At 44.4% G+C, this 18,985-nt stretch overlaps 1 pseudogene; it reads left to right on the top strand.

Annotated features, from left to right (window-relative positions):
* The first annotated feature begins 11,459 nt into the window (after positions 1 to 11,459).
* Positions 11,460 to 18,054, top strand: LOC130203866 (claudin-10-like; annotated as a pseudogene).
* Positions 18,055 to 18,985: the final 931 nt, after the last annotated feature.

Here is an 18,985-nt window from a genome sequence, read left to right as displayed (position 1 = left end):
TGTTTTACTCATGAATGGCAGCTTGATTTGCACGGAACTGTTTGAAGGCTTTGCCTTTTAAAAACACACTTTTGAATTGTGTTTTTTTATATAAAAGGGTTTGACATATAAATGTATCTTGACCGTCCTTTCTAACCGGTGGGGTGGCGTAACGACTCTGCACTTCTAGATCTTCATGTTATTGTATTTTCTGCAGTAAACATTCAAATAATAAAGTCGAACAATAACATAAATGATGTAATTAAATGTCTGCATACAGTGTAAACATGTTTGTTCAATAAATCAACATATTTGTGAATGTTGCCTTTACACGTAAAATGTTTGAACAAATATTGTTGGGTATTCTAATAATAAACATACGTTAACACAGTATTTTAAATGTATTTAACTTATTGTTGTGTGGGCGTGTTGCTGGCCATAAGGGATACCGGGGTAATCCCCAGTAGGCCGACGGGGTTGGGCTGGTCCAGCCCCGGTCGACCTCCATCACCAACCGGCCCTCCCTCTGACCTCCATCCCCAACTGGCCCTCCCTCTGACCTCAAGTTTCAAGTTTCAAGTTTCAAGTTTCAAGTTTTTATTGTCACATCCCCTTTTATACAAGTATAATCGGTTCGTGAAATTCTTATGTGCAAAACACCCGACAGCAGTAGCAGACTAAAAAAAGAATAAGAATGAGAATAAACTATACAATATCCACACAAAAAAAGAAGAAAGTATTAACAATATATATATAAAACAATGTAATAGAATATACATCATGGCAATATATATATATAAAACAATGTAATAAAATATACACTTTTTTTGAGACTATATATATATATATGTATATACATACAATATATATATATATAAACAATGTAATAAAATATACACCATGGCCATAGATATTCACAGAATATGTTCTGGTGTGTAGTGTTAATGAGGTCTCAGTCCTTGTTCAGCAGCCTGATGGCCTGACTGAAGAAGCTGTCCTCAGTCTGTTTGTGCGGCACTTGATACTGCGGTATCGCCTGCCTGACGGTAGAAGGGTGAACAGTTTGTGGCGGGGTGGTTATTGTCTTTCATCATCCGTTTGGCCCTGGCCACGCACCGCTTGGTGTATATGTCCAGGATGGAGGAAGCTCACCTCCAACGATGTACTGTGCCGACCGCACCACCCTCTGTAGTGCCCTACGCTCCAGGGCGGTGCAGTTCCCGTACCAGACGGTGATGCAACCTGTCAGAACACTCTCGATGGTACTGGTGTAGAATGTTCTGAGGATGCGGGGGCCATGTTGAATTTCCTCAGTCGCCTAAGGAAATACAGGCGTTGTTGGGCCCTTTTCACCACGTGAGTGGTGTGCGTGGTCCATGTGAGGTCCTCGGAGATGTGCCGAGGAACTTGAAGCTGCTGACCCTCTACTGCAACTCCGTCTATGGAGATGGGGTGTGCTCTCCTCTCCGCTTCCTGTAGTCCACGATCAGCTCCTTGGTCTTCTTGACGTTGAGGACGAGGCTGTTCTCCTGGCACCACTGTACCAGTGATCCAACCTCCTCCCTATAGGCTGTCTCGTCGTCGGTGATCCGCCCCAACACTGTTGTGTCGTCAGCAAACTTGATGATGACGTTGGAGCTGTGCATGGCCGTGCAGTCGTGGGTGTACAGGGAGTAGAGGAGGGCTCAACACGCATCCCTGAGGGGCTCCGTGTTGAGGGTCAGCGGCTCTGAGGTGGTACCGCCCATCCTCACCACCTGGCGGCGGCCCGACAGGAAGTCCAGTATCCAGCTGCACATGGTAGAGTGCAGGCCTAGACCTCTGAGCTTGGTGTCGAGCTTGGCGGGAACAATAGTGTTGAACGCTGAGCTGTAGTCCACAACCAGCATTCGCACACAACAGTTCCTCCTCCAGGTGGGAAAGGGCGGTGTGAAGTGCCATGGCAATTGCGTCGTCGGTGGATCTGTTTTGACGATATGCAAATTGCCATGGGTCCAGCGTGGCAGGCAACATGGAACAAATGAAGTCCTTGACCAACCTCTCGAAGCATTTACTGACAATCGAGGTGAGGGCTACGGGTCTCCAGTCATTCAGGCAGGTTACCTTGGGGTGTTTGGGGACAGGCACAATGGTGGACATCTTGAAGCTCTCAGGAACAACAGCCTGGGACAGGGAGAGGTTGAAGATGTCTGCGAAGACTCCTGCCAACTGGTCTGCACATGCTCTGAGGCGCGCCCGGGATGTGGTCGGGACCTGCCGCCTTCCGGATGTCCACCCGCTGAAGGCTCTGCGCCGTCAGCCTCTGAGATGATCAGCAGGCTGGTCTCCTCGGCAGCGCTGCCTTGGCGGGCTGCCGCTCACGCCGAACCGAGCAAAGAATGTATTTAGCTCGCCTGGGAGGGAGGTAGAGGAGTTCTCTTCACCGCTGGTTCTCCCTCTGAAGTCCGTGATTGTCTGTAGCCCTTCCACACACCTCTCACGTCATGGCTCTTGAGCTTTTCCTCCACCTTGTTCCTGAACTCCCGCTTGGCAGAGCCGATGGTCTTCGGAGGTCGTGGCGGGCTCTTTGTATTCCGCCATATTCCCGGAGTCAAAGGCGGTGTTACGCGGAGTGCAGCGAACATCGCCATTTATCCACGGTTTCTGGTTGGGATAAATCCGAACCGACTTGGTAGGAACAACGTCATCTATGCATTTCTTGATGAACCCGGTGACTGAGGACGTACTCACTGACGTTGTTGTCCGACGCGACCCTGAACATATCCCAGTCAGCACGCTTCAAAACAGTCCTGTAGCATAGACTCCGATTGGTCCAACCAGCGTTGCACTTCCTTCACAGCGATTGGTTGCTGCTTAAGCCTCTGCCTGTAGGCGGGGAGTAGTTGGATGGAGCGGTGGTCCGATTTGCCGAACGGTGGGCGGAGGAGGGCTTTGTATCCATCCCGGAGGGGAGTGTAGCAGTGGTCGAATCCGCTCCCCTCGTGTTGCTTTTATGTGTTGGTAGAACTTGGAGAACTTTCTTCAGGTTCGCTTTGTTGAAGTCCCCGCCACAATGAAAGCAGCCTCGGGTGTGCCGACTCCTGCTCGCTGATCGCCCGTAGAGTTCCTTCAGCGCTATGTCCGTGTTAGCTTGAGGCGGAATGTACACAGCAGTTACGGTGACTGCTGTAAACTCCCAGTAGCCAGAATGGTCGACACATGAGCATTAGGTACTCCAGGTCCGGGGAACAGAACGACTTGAGAGTATGTACATGACTTTGGTTGCACCAAGATCTGTTTATCATGAGACATACCCTCCACGATCTTTACCAGAGAGTCTTTGTTCTGTCCGGTGGACGGAAAATCCGGCGCTCCTGAGTCGGTAACCTCCTCCATCCTCCTCCGACATCTCTCCGTAAGGCAGATGATGCAGTTAGTTTCGGTGGAATTGAATTGAGCCTGGAGCTCCGCATTGTGTCCAAAGACTGTACATTTGCCAGTAAAATGGTGGGTGGGGTCGATTGGCTCGACGTCTCAGCCTAACCAGCACGCCAGCTCGCCCCTCCCCGGCGACGTTTGCGTGAGATCGCGCCTAAAATGGACGGAGATAGTTCCGCTACTGTTCCTGGCGGGACGTCCGAGTAAGAGTTGAAAAACTCTGGTAGGCGGCGAGCAACTGCCGATCCAATCTCCAGAAGTGTGCATCTGTCGTACGTTAACTGGCTGCTAACGTTTTGTGCAAAATTAGTCGCAATAAGAAGAATAAATAACAAAAAACTACTACAAAATCCGGGAGCTCGCAACACAGCCGCCATCACGTACGGCGCCATATCTTGACGCCATATCTTGACGCCATATCTTGACGCCATATCTTGACATCCCCAACCGGCCCTCCCGCTGACATCGCAGGCCCTGACTGTATATTCTATATGCTTCACAGAACATGTTAAATGTACTCTAATACCTAAAATCAATAATCACTGACTGCCATTTACTCCTCACGATCTGTCTTCACACTCATGGTTTCAATCTTCTTTACTCATTTTGTTTTCGGTGTTATTAAATGTCAATCACTCCAGTCTGCTCAACACGATGCAGTTTCAGCATGGCACCAACACGTAAATCCTTTAATTAAAGGTGGAGCTGAAAAAGAAGAGGTGTCTGGAGGAAGCTATCCCTGTGTTAGAATATACACTACCGTTCAAAAGTTTGGGATCACTTAGAAATGTCCTTATTTTTCAAAGAAAAGCATTGTTTTTTTCAATGAAGATAACATTAAATCAATCAGAAATACACTCTATACATTGTTAATGTGGTAAATGACTATTCTAGGTGGAAACGTCTGGTTTCTAATGAAATATCTCCATCGGTGTATAGAGGCCCATTTCCATCAACGATCACTCCAGTGTTCTAATGGTACATTGTGTTTGCTAATTGCCTTAGAAGACTAATGTCTGATTAGAAAACCCTTGAAAACCCTTGTGCAATTATGTTAGCACAGCTGAAAACAGTTATGCTGGAGATATAAGCTATACAACCGGCCTTCCTTTGAGCTAGTTGATTATCTGGAGCATCACATTTGTGGGTTCGATAAGACTCTCAAAATGGCCAGAAAAAAAGAACTTTCATGTGAAACTCGCCAGTCTATTCTTGTTCTTTGAAATGAAGGCTATTCCATGCGAGAAATGTCAAAGAAACTGAAAATTTCCTACAGCGGTGTGTACTACTCCCTTCAGAGAACAGCACAAATGGGCTCTAACCAGAGCAGAAAGAGAAGTGGGAGGCCCCGGTGCACAACTCAGCAAGAAGACAAGTACATTAGAGTCTCTAGTTTGAGAAAGACGCCTCACAGGTCCTCAACTGGCAAGCTTCTTTAAATGGTACCCGCAAAACGCCAGTGTCAACGTCGACAGTGAAGAGGCGACTCCGGGATGCTGGCCTTCTAGGCAGAGTGGCAAAGAAAAAGCCATATCTGAGACTGGCCAATAAAAAGAAAAGATTGGTATGGGCAGAAGAACACAGGCATTGGAGAGAGGAAGATTGGAACAAGGTGTTATGGAGAGATGAATCCAAGTTTGAGGTGTTTGGATCACACAGAAGAACATTTGTGAGACGTTGAACAGGTGAAAAGATGCTGGAAGAGTGCCTGACACCATCTGTCAAGCATGGTGGAGGTAATGTGATGGTCTGGGGCTGCTTTGGTGCTGGTAAAGTGGGAGATTTGTACCAGGTAAAAGGGATTTTAAATAAGGAAGGCTATCACTCCATTTTGTAACGCCATGCCATACCCTGTGGGCAGCGCTTGATTGGAGCCAATTTCCTCCTCCAACAGGACAATGACCCAAAGCACACCTCCACATTGTGCAAGAACTATTTAGGGAAGAAGCAGGCAGCTGGTATGCTGTCTGTAATGGAGTGGCCAGCACAGTCACCAGATCTCAACCCCATTGAGCTGTTGTGGGAGCAGCTTGACCGTATGGTCCGCAAGAAGTGCCCATCAAGCCAATCCAACTTGTGGCAGGTGCTTCAGGAAGCATGGGGTGACATTTCAACAGATTACCTCAACAAATTAACAGCTAGAATGCCAAAGGTCTGCAATGCTGTAATTGCTGCAAAAGGAGCATTCTTTGACGAAAGCAAAGTTTGAAGAAAAAAATTAATACTTCAAATACAAATCATTATTTCTAACCTTGTCAATGTCTTGACTATATTTTCTATACATTTTGCAACTCATTTGATAAATAAAAGTGTGAGTTTTCATGGAAAACACGAAATTGTCTGGGTGATCCCAAACTTTTGAACGGTAGTGTAAGTGTAAGTTTGTAAAGGGCGAGAAAGTAATCCAATTATGTATCTCTTAATATTCAAAAGTTAAGTCACAGAGGAAAATGCAATGGCCTACATATCTCTATATTTGTCAAGTAAAGCGTAAAATCACATCTACATGGAGTTCCTTTTCAAAACCTGCAGTGTGTGGCTTGCCTGGCATGGCTTCAAATAAAATATAGGAACCCATGAATTTGGAAAATTTACATTGTCTGTTCACCATTTTCTTACAAATACACTGAATCACAATTTGGAAACGGTTGATGTTTATTTGTTCTCTATAAAGAACTCCACAAACTTCACATAGAGTCCTAAGACATTTCTTATGTATCACACACGTTATGTGATGATAGATTAGTTTGTATCGTTTGTGTTTTTCCTATTCTGTAATCTTAAAAAATAACAATAAAATAATTTAAAAAGTAAACGAGTACAATAGTTTCAATCCACATGACAAGGTCTTAGTTTCATTAATGCTTTGGGTGCCATGTTCTCTTTTCTAGGTATTAGTGTTCATCGTATCAGATAGAAAGGACACTTTTTGTTATGGTGCGTGTGGAGGACCCAAACGGAGCCGGAGTTTCACGAGAAATCAGCTTTATTTCCAGGACAGGAACACGGACGAACACCACAAAGGAACAAAAAGGGACGATCCGACACCAGACAAACAGAAGGACACAGATTAAATACACAGGGGAACGAGACACAGGTGGAGACACAGGTGGAAACAATCAGGGCGTGGCTGGAAACAATCAGGAAAGAAAACAGACAAGCACAGGGAGGGAAGAGCAGGGAAACAATGGAAAAAATCATCAGAAACAGACAAAGCACAGGAGAGAGCAGGGAAACAGGAAACGAGACAGGGACTTCAACATAAAACAGGAAACACACAAATCCTAACACTCTTCTCAGGTGGGAAAGTGAATGTTTGAATGAAACAACATTCATGTTTACATATGAGCTGGTAATCATTGGTCATTCAGTTGCTCAATATTATGTGCGAAAATAGACTAACCAACTGGACTTTGTCACACTGCTCCTTTTTGGAGGATTACTGATTACTCCTTTATTTTCTTTAATGTTAATATGAGACTTGACCTTATTTGAGGACCAAAACTTGCATTTCAAAAACTGCTTACAAAATGCAATGACTAACTGCCAGCTCATACTTCATTCCTATTATTTTACCTTCAGAGACGTGTGTCCATCCCTCGCCGCTAGAGACGCAGGCAAGCCCGCTGTGCACCAACCACTTCACGTTTCCAACCAGTTTTCCCTGCTCAGTGACACACCCGCTGAGGAACACACCCTGGTTATCGGGAGCTCTATAGTCAGGAACGTGAAAATAGCGAAGCCACGGACTAGAGTCGTGTGCCTCCCGGGGGCCAGAGCGGGCGACGTGGAGTCTTGTTTGAAACTGCTGGCTAAGGATAAGCGGAGATACAGTCAGATTGTAATACACGCCGGTGGTAATGACGCCGAGCCGCCGCTCGGAACTCACTAAAATTAATGTGGAATCGGTGTGCTTATGCCAAGGCGTTGTCGGACACCGTAATTTTCTCTGGCCCTCTCCCAAATTTGCAGACAGACGAATTGTATAGCCGAATGTCGTCTTTCAACCTGGCTGTCGGTGGTGCCCAGCGAATAATGTGGGCTACGTAGACAACTGGAAGACTTTCTGGGAAAACCTGATCTGATGAGGAGAGGCGGCATTCATCCCACGTTGGACGGAGGCGTCTCATTTCTGCGAATATGACCAAGTTGATCACCGGACTTAATCTATGACAACCCAGGGTTCAGATCAGGAACTGGGAGCAGAGTTGTAGTTTAACACACTTCTCTGCTCTTCCATTCGAGCAGTTACCCACCCATGACTTTAGAGTAGAGACTGTGTCTGTCCCACGGCCACTTCAATTAAATAAATTAAAAGTAAGCAGAAGAGGAGTCGTACACAATAACCTTATACAAGTTAACACCATTATTTCAGCAGTGCAACAAAATAGGTCTATTAAATGTGGTCTCCTAAATATTCGATCTCTGTCATCTAAAGCTGTGTTACTAAATGATTTAATATCAGATAATCACATTGATTTATGTTGCCTAACTGAAACCTGGCTGAGCCATGAAGAATATGTCTGCCTGAATGAATCGACTCCTCCAAGTCATATTAATACTCACATTCCTCGAGGCACCGGTCGAGGAGGTGGAGTAGCAGCCATCTTTTTGAATCGAGTCTATTAATTAATCCTCAACCAAAATTACACTACACCTCATTTGAAAGCCTTGTTCTTAGTCTTTCACATCCAACCTGGAAAACACTACAGCCAATTCGATTTGTGATTCTGTACCAGCCACCAGGTCCATATTCAGAGTTTATATCTGAATTCTCAGAATTTATATCAAGTTTGGTTCTTAAAACCGATAAAGTTATTATTGTTGGAGATTTTAATATCCATGTGGATGTTGATAATGATTGCCTTAGTGCTGCATTCATCTCCTTGTTGGACTCGATTGGCTTCTGTCAGAGTACAGAAACCCACTCACAGCTTTGGCCACACGCTTGATCTTGTTCTTACTTATGGCGTTGACATTGAGCATTTGAACGTCTTCCCACAGAATCCTCTTCTGTCAGACCACAACCTCATAACTTTTGAATTTATACTACGGAGTGTACTCCGTTAGTCAAAAGTTTCTACACCAGATGTCTAACTGACAGTGCTGTAGCTAAATTTAAAGCGATTCCTTCTGTATTTGATTCGATACCACGTCTCAATATAACAGAGGACTCCTGGTCTAACTTTAGTCCGTCCCAGATTGATCATCTTGTTGACAGTGCCACAGGCTCCTTGAGAATGACACTGGACTCGATAGCCCTCTGAAGAAGAAGACAGTGAGGAAGAGGAGGTTTGCTCCTGGTATAACCCTCAGACCCGCAAACTAAAGCAAGCGTCACGAAAGCTTGAGCATATGGCGTTCAACTAATCTCGAAGAATCCTGCTTAGTTTGGCGAGATAGTCTTAAAACATATAAGAAGGCCCTCCGTAATGCCAGAGCAGCCTATTACTCATCAGTAATAGAAAAAAATAAAAACAACCCCAGGTTTCTCTTCAGCACTGTAGCCAGGCTGACAGAGAGTCACAGCTCTGTGGAGCCGAGCATTCCTATAAACCTTAGTGGTAATGACTTTATGAACTTCTTTAATGAAAAGATTTTAACTATTAGGGACAAGATTAATATTCTCTTGCCCATAACCAGTGCCAATCTGTCCTCAAGTGGAATGGCCTTGGAAACCGCTGTATGCCCTGGTGTATATTTGGAGGCTTTTCTCCCATCAACCGTGACCAATTATCTTCAACGGTTTCTACTTCTAACCCGTCTACCTGTCTCTTGGACCCCATCCAGCGAGGCTGCTTAAAGACGTGTTGCCTTTAATTGGCGGCTCTCTATTAGATATTATCAATGTGTCTCTGCTAACAGGCCACGTACCACACTCCTTCAAGGTGGCTGTTATTAAACCTCTCCTGAAGAAGCCCACTCTGGATCCAGAGGTGTTGGCTAACTACAGACCGATCTCTAACCTCCCCTTCCTCTCCAAGATCCTTGAGAAAGTGGTCGCAAATCAGTTGTGCGACTTTCTACATCATAATAGTTTATTTGAGAAATTTCAATCAGGATTTAGAAAACACCACAGCACCGAGACGGCACTGGTGAAAATTACAAATGACCTCTTAATGGCAGCAGATAAAGGACTACTCTCTGTGCTGGTCTTGTTAGACCTTAGTGCTGCATTCGACACCATTGACCATGACATCCTGTTACAGAGACTGGAGCAGTCGATTGGCATTTCAGGCACGGCACTAATTTGGTTTAAATCCTATTTATCAGATCGATCTCAGTTTGTATTTGTAAACGATGGCCTCGATAACCACCAACGTTAATCACGGAGTTCCACAAGGTTCCGTGCTTGGACCAATTTTATTTACCTTATACATGCTTCCTTTGGGCAATATTATCAGGAAACACTCCATAAACTTTCATTGTTATGCAGATGATACTCAACTATATCTATCGATAAAACCAGAGGAGAGCAACCAACTCTGTAAAATTCAAGCATGTCTTAAAGACATAAAAACATGGATGACCTGCAACTTCTTGATGTTAAACTCAGACAAAACCAAGTAATTTTAATCGGCCCTGAGCACCTCAGAGATCAATTATCTGGTGATGTGGATTCTGTAGACGGCATTGCCCTGGCATCCAACACCACTGTAAAGAATCTTGGCGTTATCTTTGATCGGGACTTGTCCTTTAACTCCCACGTAAAGCAAATCTCAAGGACTGCATTCTTTCATCTACGTAATATTTCAAAATCAGGCACATCTTGTCTCAAAAGATGCAGAAAAATTGGTTCACGCGTTCGTTACTTGAGACTGGATTACTGCAACTCCTTATTATCAGGCTGCTCTAATAAATCTCTTAGGTCCCTCAGTTGATCCAGAATGCTGCAGCTCGTGTTCTCACTAAAACTAAGAAAAGAGATCACATCACTCCTGCACTAGCTGCTCTGCACTGGCTCCCAGTAAAATCAAGAATCACTTTTAAAATTCTTCTCTTAACCTACAAAGCCTTGATTGGTGATGCTCCATCATATCTTAAGGAGCTTGTAGTACCATATTGCCCCACTAGAGCTCGCTCACTAAATGCGGGACTACTTGTAGTTCCTAGAGTCTTAAAAAGTAGAATGGGAGCCAGAGCCTTTAGTTATCAAGCTCCTCTTTTATGGAACCAGCTTCCAATTTCAGTCCGGGAGGCAGACACAGTCACCTCGTTTAAGAGTAGACTTAAGACCTTCCTCTTTGACAGAGCTTATAGTTAGGGCTGAATCAGGTTCACCTGGTCCAGCCCCTTGATATGCTGCTATAGGCTTATAGCTGCCGGGGGACGTTTTAGGATGCACTGAGTACCTATCTCCTCTTTTTTCTCTCCTTAAGGATGAATTTTCATCTCTCAATCACACCTTACTAACTCTGCTTTCTCCCGGGAGTCCTTTTGACTTCCGTCTCATGGGGTCATCGGACCCTATGAGACGGCATAGATCTATCTGCCTGATGGATCGTCTGGGTCGTGGAATTCCTGCTCATGACTACGCCACTGTCCTGTTGAGACTCCGCCCACTGTTGAGACTCCGCCCACTCCTCCTCCCCACCGCCATCTGCCTGATGGATCGTGGACGTCTCCATCGTGGAATATGCCTACTATGAACTATTCATACACTCTGTCATATTCATTGAATGTATTTTAACTCTAAATCTGTCCTTCTGTACACATTACATCTATTGCATCTGTCCATCCTGGAGAGGGATCCTCCTCTGTTGCTCTCCTCCAGGTTTCTTCCCTTTTTTTCCCCCTGAAGGGTTATTTGGGAGTTTTTCCTGGTCCGATGTGAGGTTTTGGGGCAGGGATGTCTATGTGTACAGATTGTAAAGCACTCCGAGACAAATTTGTAATTTGTGAAATTGGGCTATACAAATAAACTGAATTGAATTGAATTGAATGTACTGTCTGTAAATCATCACAATAAAACACATATCCACCGTGTAATTTGCTTGTCTGCGGCCATTTTTCCTATTTTCTTGAATCTGTTAAAAGACAGTATACATTTCTTAAACCTCCAAATGTCAAGCTTGCAGATTGTGGCTTTCGTCAGTGGCCTGGCCGGGCTGGGCGCCACTATTGGTGCCAGTGTCCAATGAATGGAAGGCTACCAGCCGGGCATCATCAGTCATCACAGCGGTCTGTGGAACAACTGTGCTGGAAATGCCCTTGGAGCTCTGCACTGCAGACCACATCATACTATCCTTCAGCTGGACGGTAAGCTATACTGGGGTCAGAATTTCAGGGCGACCACAAAGCAATATGTCTGTTCTCACACTGCTGAGTGACACGTTTGTCAGTGTTAATGGCTAGAAACACATCTAGTGGGTGAACATTGCTCATGTACTGATATATGGCGAGGTCTACTGCAGAGGTGTTTTACATGAAGTGTTTCTAAATATGTAACCTAAATAATCCTCAACACAAACACAAATGTCTCACCTTGGTTTAAAAAAAATACATCTGTCATGTATCAAGAACTATTACGCTGCTGCCAATTTCTATTTAAACTCAAACTCAGTAAATGTAGTGCCTATTTTGTACATATATTTCTCGGTGTAGCAGATTGTAGCAGGTTCCATGCCGCTACCCGTGGGTTTCCCCCACCAGCACCAAGGATTCGCCAGGCACACAGAGGTTTTGTCTGAAGACATCTTTTATTTGGCAAAACACCGCACACCGAGCAGACCGCCAAACATACGCGTGTGCTCCCTTCCCCTCTCCCTCCAGCTCTGCTGCCCTTTTATACAAGCGGCTGCTGACTGATTGCCAATCAGTCAGAGCAGCTGACTGATTGTCAACCAGCCAGCAGCCGAGGCCAGATTGGGGACAGCTGCCACATATCCCCACCACCCGATTTAGGCCGGGGCTCCATCCGGCCTAACCTACTCCCCCTCCCCCCCCCATGAGAGCTTGGGCGGAGGAGGGGGCTCTGGGTGACCGGGCTCGGGACGTGGGGCTCTGGGGGACCGGGCTCGGGACGTGGGGCTCTGGGATCCGGGACGGGGACGGGAGCTGAAGCCCGCGGGCGGGAACGGGAGCCGGACCGCCGGACTCGGACGTGGGGACTCTGGGGACGGGACGGGGCAGGGAGCTGAAGCCCGCCGAGATGGGGACGGGCCCCGGGGATCAGGGGTCGGTAGCGGCGTCGGGTGCCGGGGACCATGGGTCGTCGGCAGCGCCGCCGGGTCCTGGGGCTCGGGGGTCGGCAGCTCCTGGACCTCAGGGGTCGGCCGCTCCGACGGGTCCTGGGGCTCGGATGTCGGCAGCTCCGACGGGTCCTGGGGCTCGGAGGTCGGCCGCTCCGACGGGTCCTGGGGCTCGGAGGTCGGCCGCTCCGACGGGTCCTGGACTTCGGAGGTCGGCAGCTCAGACGGGTCCTGGGGCTCGGAGGTCGGCAGCTCCGACGGGTCCGGGGGCTCGGCGGTCGGCAGCTCCGACGGGTCCTGGGTCTCGGGGTTCGGCAGCTCCGACGGCTCCTGGGCCTCGGAGGTCGGCAGCTCCGACGGCTCCTGGGCCTCGGAGGTCGGCAGCTCCGACGCGTGCTGGGTCTCGGGGTTCGGCCGCCAGGAAGGCCTTGAGGAACCGGCGGTTCTCCTCCGCCTGTGCCCGCCCCATCTCCTCAATTCTGGCCAGCATTTGGCCCAAGCTGTCCATCAGCTCCACCTCCGGATCTGGCCGCATCCTTTCCAGGCGCTGGGTTCCAGGGGGCCCCACGTTGGGCTCCAGTGTAGCAGGTTCCATGCCGCTACCCGTGGGTTTCCCCCACCAGCACCAAGGATTCGCCAGGCACACAGAGGTTTTGTCTGAAGACATCTTTTATTTGGCAAAACACCGCACACCGAGCAGACCGCCAAACATACGCGTCTGCTCCCTTCCCCTCTCCCTCCAGCTCTGCTGCCCTTTTATACAAGCGGCTGCTGACTGATTGCCAATCAGTCAGAGCAGCTGACTGATTGTCAACCAGCCAGCAGCCGAGGCCAGATTGGGGACAGCTGCCACACAGATATTCAAATATTCTTTTCTGTCGTACTAGTTACCACTTGTCAATGGGTTTGATACATAAAGAAGTCTTTGAAAGAAGGTGACCGAGAAAGTTGTGAATTGTTTTTGGAAAAGACCACATTCTTGAGTGATTGTTTCGTAAAGAAAACATTACTTAACCCTCCTGTCGCCTTAGGGTCATTTTGACCCGATTAAATATTTAACCCTCCTGTCGCCTTAGGGTCATTTTGACCCGATTCAATGTTTCACCCTCCTGTTACCTTTATATTTACTAACATATTTTACCCTTTGGGTTCAATTTGACGCCAGCAATTAAAACCTCCAGAAAATTATTAGAATTAATATTGTTTTCCAAGTTTAAGTGTGAGGCACTTTATGTTTGTTTGTTGACTACCGAAAGAACACCGACATTAAACATTGAATGGGGTCAAATTAATCCTAAAGCGACACGAGGGTGTAATATTGATTCGGGTCAAATTGACCCTAAGGCAACACAAGGGTTAAGGTTCATCATTAGGTATCTCTTGTAGAATATACGGGCTGACAGTGTTTTGTTATTTGTCAATAAAAGAATGAGATTATCTTCGTTTTAAAAATGATCAGATTGTGAACTTTTTCATCTAGTTTTCTTTAAATTAAAACTTTTTTCTTTAATTTCTTTCTCGTAACATTGTATCATTATCTTTTACATTGCTGATATAATCATAAATCACATGTTTCCTTGACAAGTATTGTTTCAGATTTATAGAACAAATATGTAAGTAAATAATAATTTATTTGACAACTTATGGCCCATGTTTTAACTGTGGCAAATGAGTAATCCTTCGTTGGAAATGTCCAACTGAGCGTGTATGAGTCACAGCTTCGACAGAGAGAGTAAACCAAGGACCTATTGCCAGTGATGAGCTAATAAGGGAGAAAATAATGGACTCCATTCAATTCCAATCATGAAATTGTGTGAACCCTTTTCACCAATATTTAATGTTCTATATTTTTATTTTTTATTTCATATTGAATTGATTTTTCTCTTTGTTTGTGATCAAGTATTTTGGGAAATTCACACAATGTTCTAGTGTTCCTTACTTTGGTTTTACTTGTCAAGGAAATGTTGTTGTTGTTGTATTTGTAATTCTGGCCACAAGAGGCTGAAGTGTACCACTATATGCTATAGAACTCAAAGCAATGATGTATTCCTCAATAAAAGATTAGCGCTAATTAAAATACATTTCAGGAAAGTTATGTTACATAACTTGCTAACAAACAACATATGTACCTTGTGTTTGAGTGCATGAAGAAATTACTTGTCTTTTGGAGGAAAACATAAATTATTTAATTGATATTTACAGTGGAACATGAGGTTCTGGGGAACTTCAGCATCTTGTGGCTGAGATCAATATTAACACAATAACTATTACATGCCAAAATGTACCTGTTTTCACAGGTTAAAAAAAGAAGCTTACAAATTATCCAAGAGAACCTTATTTTCCCTGTTCTAGAGTTATAACCTGTAATGACAAAACTAATGAGATTAGGTTTTATTTTCTTCTCTCACCTCCTCAGGGCTTTCTTGTAGGAGTAAATGAGACACTGTTAATAAGTGATTTAATCCTGCTATGCAGGTGGCAGTGCAAGGAGAAATGGAGAAGGTGACATGTTCCCTGCATTGTATTCTATCTCACATATCTGCTGTGGTTTCTCAAAACAGATTCGACTCACAAAAAATATGGGTTTTAAATTGAGTCTGGAATGGAATAAATGCACATACACATACAGAATAATAACAACATTTGTGATGTGTGATGTTATTGCTTTGTGGAGGTTGTCAGAAAAATGACGGTTTAAATTTCACAGTTTGTGGTGGGGATGGACAAAATAACAGGAACACCTTACAATTGACCTTTGACTCACGCACTGTGATGCATTTTAGTTTAACCTACCCTTCAGTAGGAATGACCATTGCAACATTTTACTGGTTAATACATTAATTATGTAACACACCGGTAATAATTACTATGTGTTTGATATGAAAGTACATTCACGTTCAAGTATTTTTCCATTATGGTATTATAAGATTTACTTATTAATCAAGTTGTTTGAGTTCTAGACTTCAAACTCCTCACAAAGTCGACTCGAAATGCTACGCGCACACAATCACAGAGCAATAGAGTCATTGTGCGTGCCGATAGTTGCTTTGGTTTTAACATTCAGAACGTTCAGTCCCCATCATCTTGGAGCGTGAGTCTCAGTGACGTGCACTGGATGAGGGGGGTGGAAGACGCCATAAAGACCATTGGCCACCTGTTGATGTTCAGGGCCAAACTCCTCCCTACAGTCCACAACACATTAACTATCAATCGCAGCCTATCCATTGGACTTACTGGTGTAGCGCAAAGCTGTATTTTCAACAAGCCTCACTAGCTAGGGAAACATTAATCAATTCCAGATCTCACCAACTTAATTAGACGTCACAGAGCAGGGTGGAGGAGTCCTCTCTGCAGAGCAAGCAGCATGTTTCAGGAGATCGTGGCTTATATGCTGAGCACTTCGGGGTGGGTGCTGGTGTCTTCTACCTTGCCGACGGACTACTGGAAAGTATCTTCACTGGATGGAACAGTCATCACCACAGCTACCTACTGGTCTAATCTGTGGAAGGCCTGCGTCACTGATTCAACTGGAGTCTCCAACTGCAAAGACTTTGCCTCGATGCTAGCACTGGAGGGTTAGCTCGTTGTTGCCTCTTTTTTTTACCAGTTCTTTTCAGGTCTATCATGTTGAAATTATTTTCTGTTTGTTTTTCTGTTAAAGAACAATACATGTTAATGCCTGAAAGGGTTGCTGTGATTTTTAGACTAGTGCTGACTCATACTTCTTTTTCCAAGTCTGTTAAGTGTTCAGCTTCTTCTCTGTCTAAACTTTGTAAGACATTTCTAGTTGAAGCTAATTGCTACTCAGGACTAATAGATACCCGAACGCACAATTCAAGTCTTCGAGGAACAACTCATTTACCTCCACATGTGTAAATGTGTAGTCTTTGTTCTTAGAGCTTGACATTTATAGCCTAAAGGAGATTTACTCTGAGCCTCAGGCGGTTTTTCCCCACGGATGACTAGTTTCAGGGGTTAACTTCTAAGGTAATATTTGCCACAAAATCACATCTGAATGAGGACATTTCATACAAAGTGTCCCTAAAATACTCCGAGAACTATTTGGGTTACTCATGACAAATTGATTTGCTTGTTTTAAGTGTAAATTGGTCACAAGGTCACAAACCCATTCACCTTGTGGAGTGCCGATGTGAGACGACAGAGAATGCAAAACCACAGAATGGAGCATGAGAAAGTAAAACTCTTTTGATTGTATTTAAGTTGACCTCTATTTGACATTTGCAGGCTACATTCAAGCATGCAGGGGGTTGATGATTGCAGCTATCTGTCTGGGCTTTTTTGGTTCTATATTTGCCCTTATCGGAATGAAATGCACCAAAATTGGAGGAAGTGACCAAAACAAAGCCAAGATTGCCTGCTTCGCAGGTGTGAATTTCATTCTGAGTGGTAAGTACGGTGGATTTATCTCTGCAATATCTGTAATTATATATGTGTTGATTATATGGATTTTGATTGATTGATTTTTTCTCAGGCCTCTGCTCACTGTCAGCATGCTCCCTCTATGCACACCGGATAACAGCAGAGTTCTTTGACCCAATGTATATGGCACAGAAGTAGGAACTGTCTCGTTGTTTCACAGAGAATGTAAAACCTATTCAGAAAAATGATCATCAATAACAAGTATTGGTCTTTGTCTGTAGGTATGAACTTGGAGCTGCTCTCTTCATCGGCTGGTCAGGGTCTGTCCTCTGTATCATTGGAGGCATCATGCTCTGCTTCTCCATCTCAGGTTCTTTCCCCAAAAGGTGCTTTGAGTAACACATACTACGTTTAAGTTATACAGGAGATACACAAATAATTAGTTTCTGTTTAATCATAATTTAATTCATGAAGACAAATCTGTGTTTTGTCTCTTTTCAGCCACAGTCAGAAAAAATATATCTACAACAGTGCTGCCTCACGTTCTCATATCTCTACCTACCCGAGAGGGGAGGCACAGCCTGTAAACCAGATCCCCCCTCAGTACAGCAACTCCTCCAGGACGCAGCACTTTGATAAGAATGCTTATGTGTGAGGAATGTCAATATTAAACACTTTTAGTTTATGCCAATCGTGAGTCTGAAAAGAGCTACCATACAAGTTGGTGATATTAATATGTGGCTCATCAGGAAGTAAGTTTAGAATATTTAAATATTTGTGAATTTAAATTGTATCATGCAGTTTACTCTCTGTATTTTCTGTACAGCAGACAGATTCTGTATTCGTACATATTGCTGTGCATTGAATTTGATGTACCTGTATGGTCCAAAATGGGCCTCTCTTATATTTTATTTGCATCACTTTATATTTATTTTTGACAATATATAAGACATTTCCTTTGTTGGTTGTATCTTTGACTGTAAGTGACCTCCACATGACGTTAATCTGTAATCACAATATGTATAACAGTGTCAAAAATGTAATTATATAACCATTACCTATTATTTTGTAATAAAATAAAACTTGAAAAGGGACAGAAAAGGTCTGGATTTGGTTATTTATTGAAATGTGTTGCTAGTCATGACAAGGCTATGTTTTTATGAAGAATATTATGAGTCGAAATAAAATAGATATGAAATAGAATTGAGCTACAGTATCCCATTTTTCTGTTTTTCTCGTTTACTCAACAGATTCAATTTACTCTTCAGTGATCACATCATGTCTGCAGGGGGCAGTAGTTTTTCACTCTGGTATGTTCTCTGAAGAAGATCTGAGAGTCACCCACAGTTATCATAATGATGTGTTCAACAAAAATAATCAATCATTTTGAAGTGGTTATAAGCATGAGCTTTCTTACCATTAGTATTGCTACATACCAGTAGATGCAAATCTTTTTATTTAAGCCTGAAAAAAGTAGCTAGAATTGAAGGGAATTACCCCAAATCGATGGCACACTCCAACTGTCACAAATTCCCCGTCTTATTAGTGGTTTTCATTCTGTTTGCTGGTTTAATTAACTCTCATGTCATTTCAGACCTGGCCATTCCCATCTGGCTTCATTCCCTTCCCCTGGTTCTCACGTCCATCTCACCTGCAGCCCATCCCTTCATTAGCCTGTCAGTATTTAGGTCCCCTCACTTGCACTGTCTCAGATTGTCTTGTGTTTTTGTGCCAAGTTCTCCACAGTACCTTAGTCTGTAATCCTGGCCTCACTGTTCTGACCCAGCCTGCCTGCCCTGACCTTCGATGCTCTGCCTGCCCTTTTTTGGACTCGTTTGCCTCACAGACTTATTTCCTGGTTTTGACCCTGCCTGCTTCCAGTTTGTTGCACTATTACACCAACAAGTTTACAGTAAACAGTTCATTTAAATTTTACAGAGCCCTCATCAACACCAATGGCGCACGCCACACACACACACACAATGTTATCCTGTCCTTATCGTCCTGCTTACCGCTGA

The sequence above is a fragment of the Pseudoliparis swirei genome, chromosome 2, assembly GCF_029220125.1.
Source record: "Pseudoliparis swirei isolate HS2019 ecotype Mariana Trench chromosome 2, NWPU_hadal_v1, whole genome shotgun sequence".
In the NCBI taxonomy this organism is placed as follows: Eukaryota; Metazoa; Chordata; class Actinopteri; order Perciformes; family Liparidae; genus Pseudoliparis; species Pseudoliparis swirei.
This window is presented reverse-complemented; position numbering and strand designations above follow the sequence as displayed.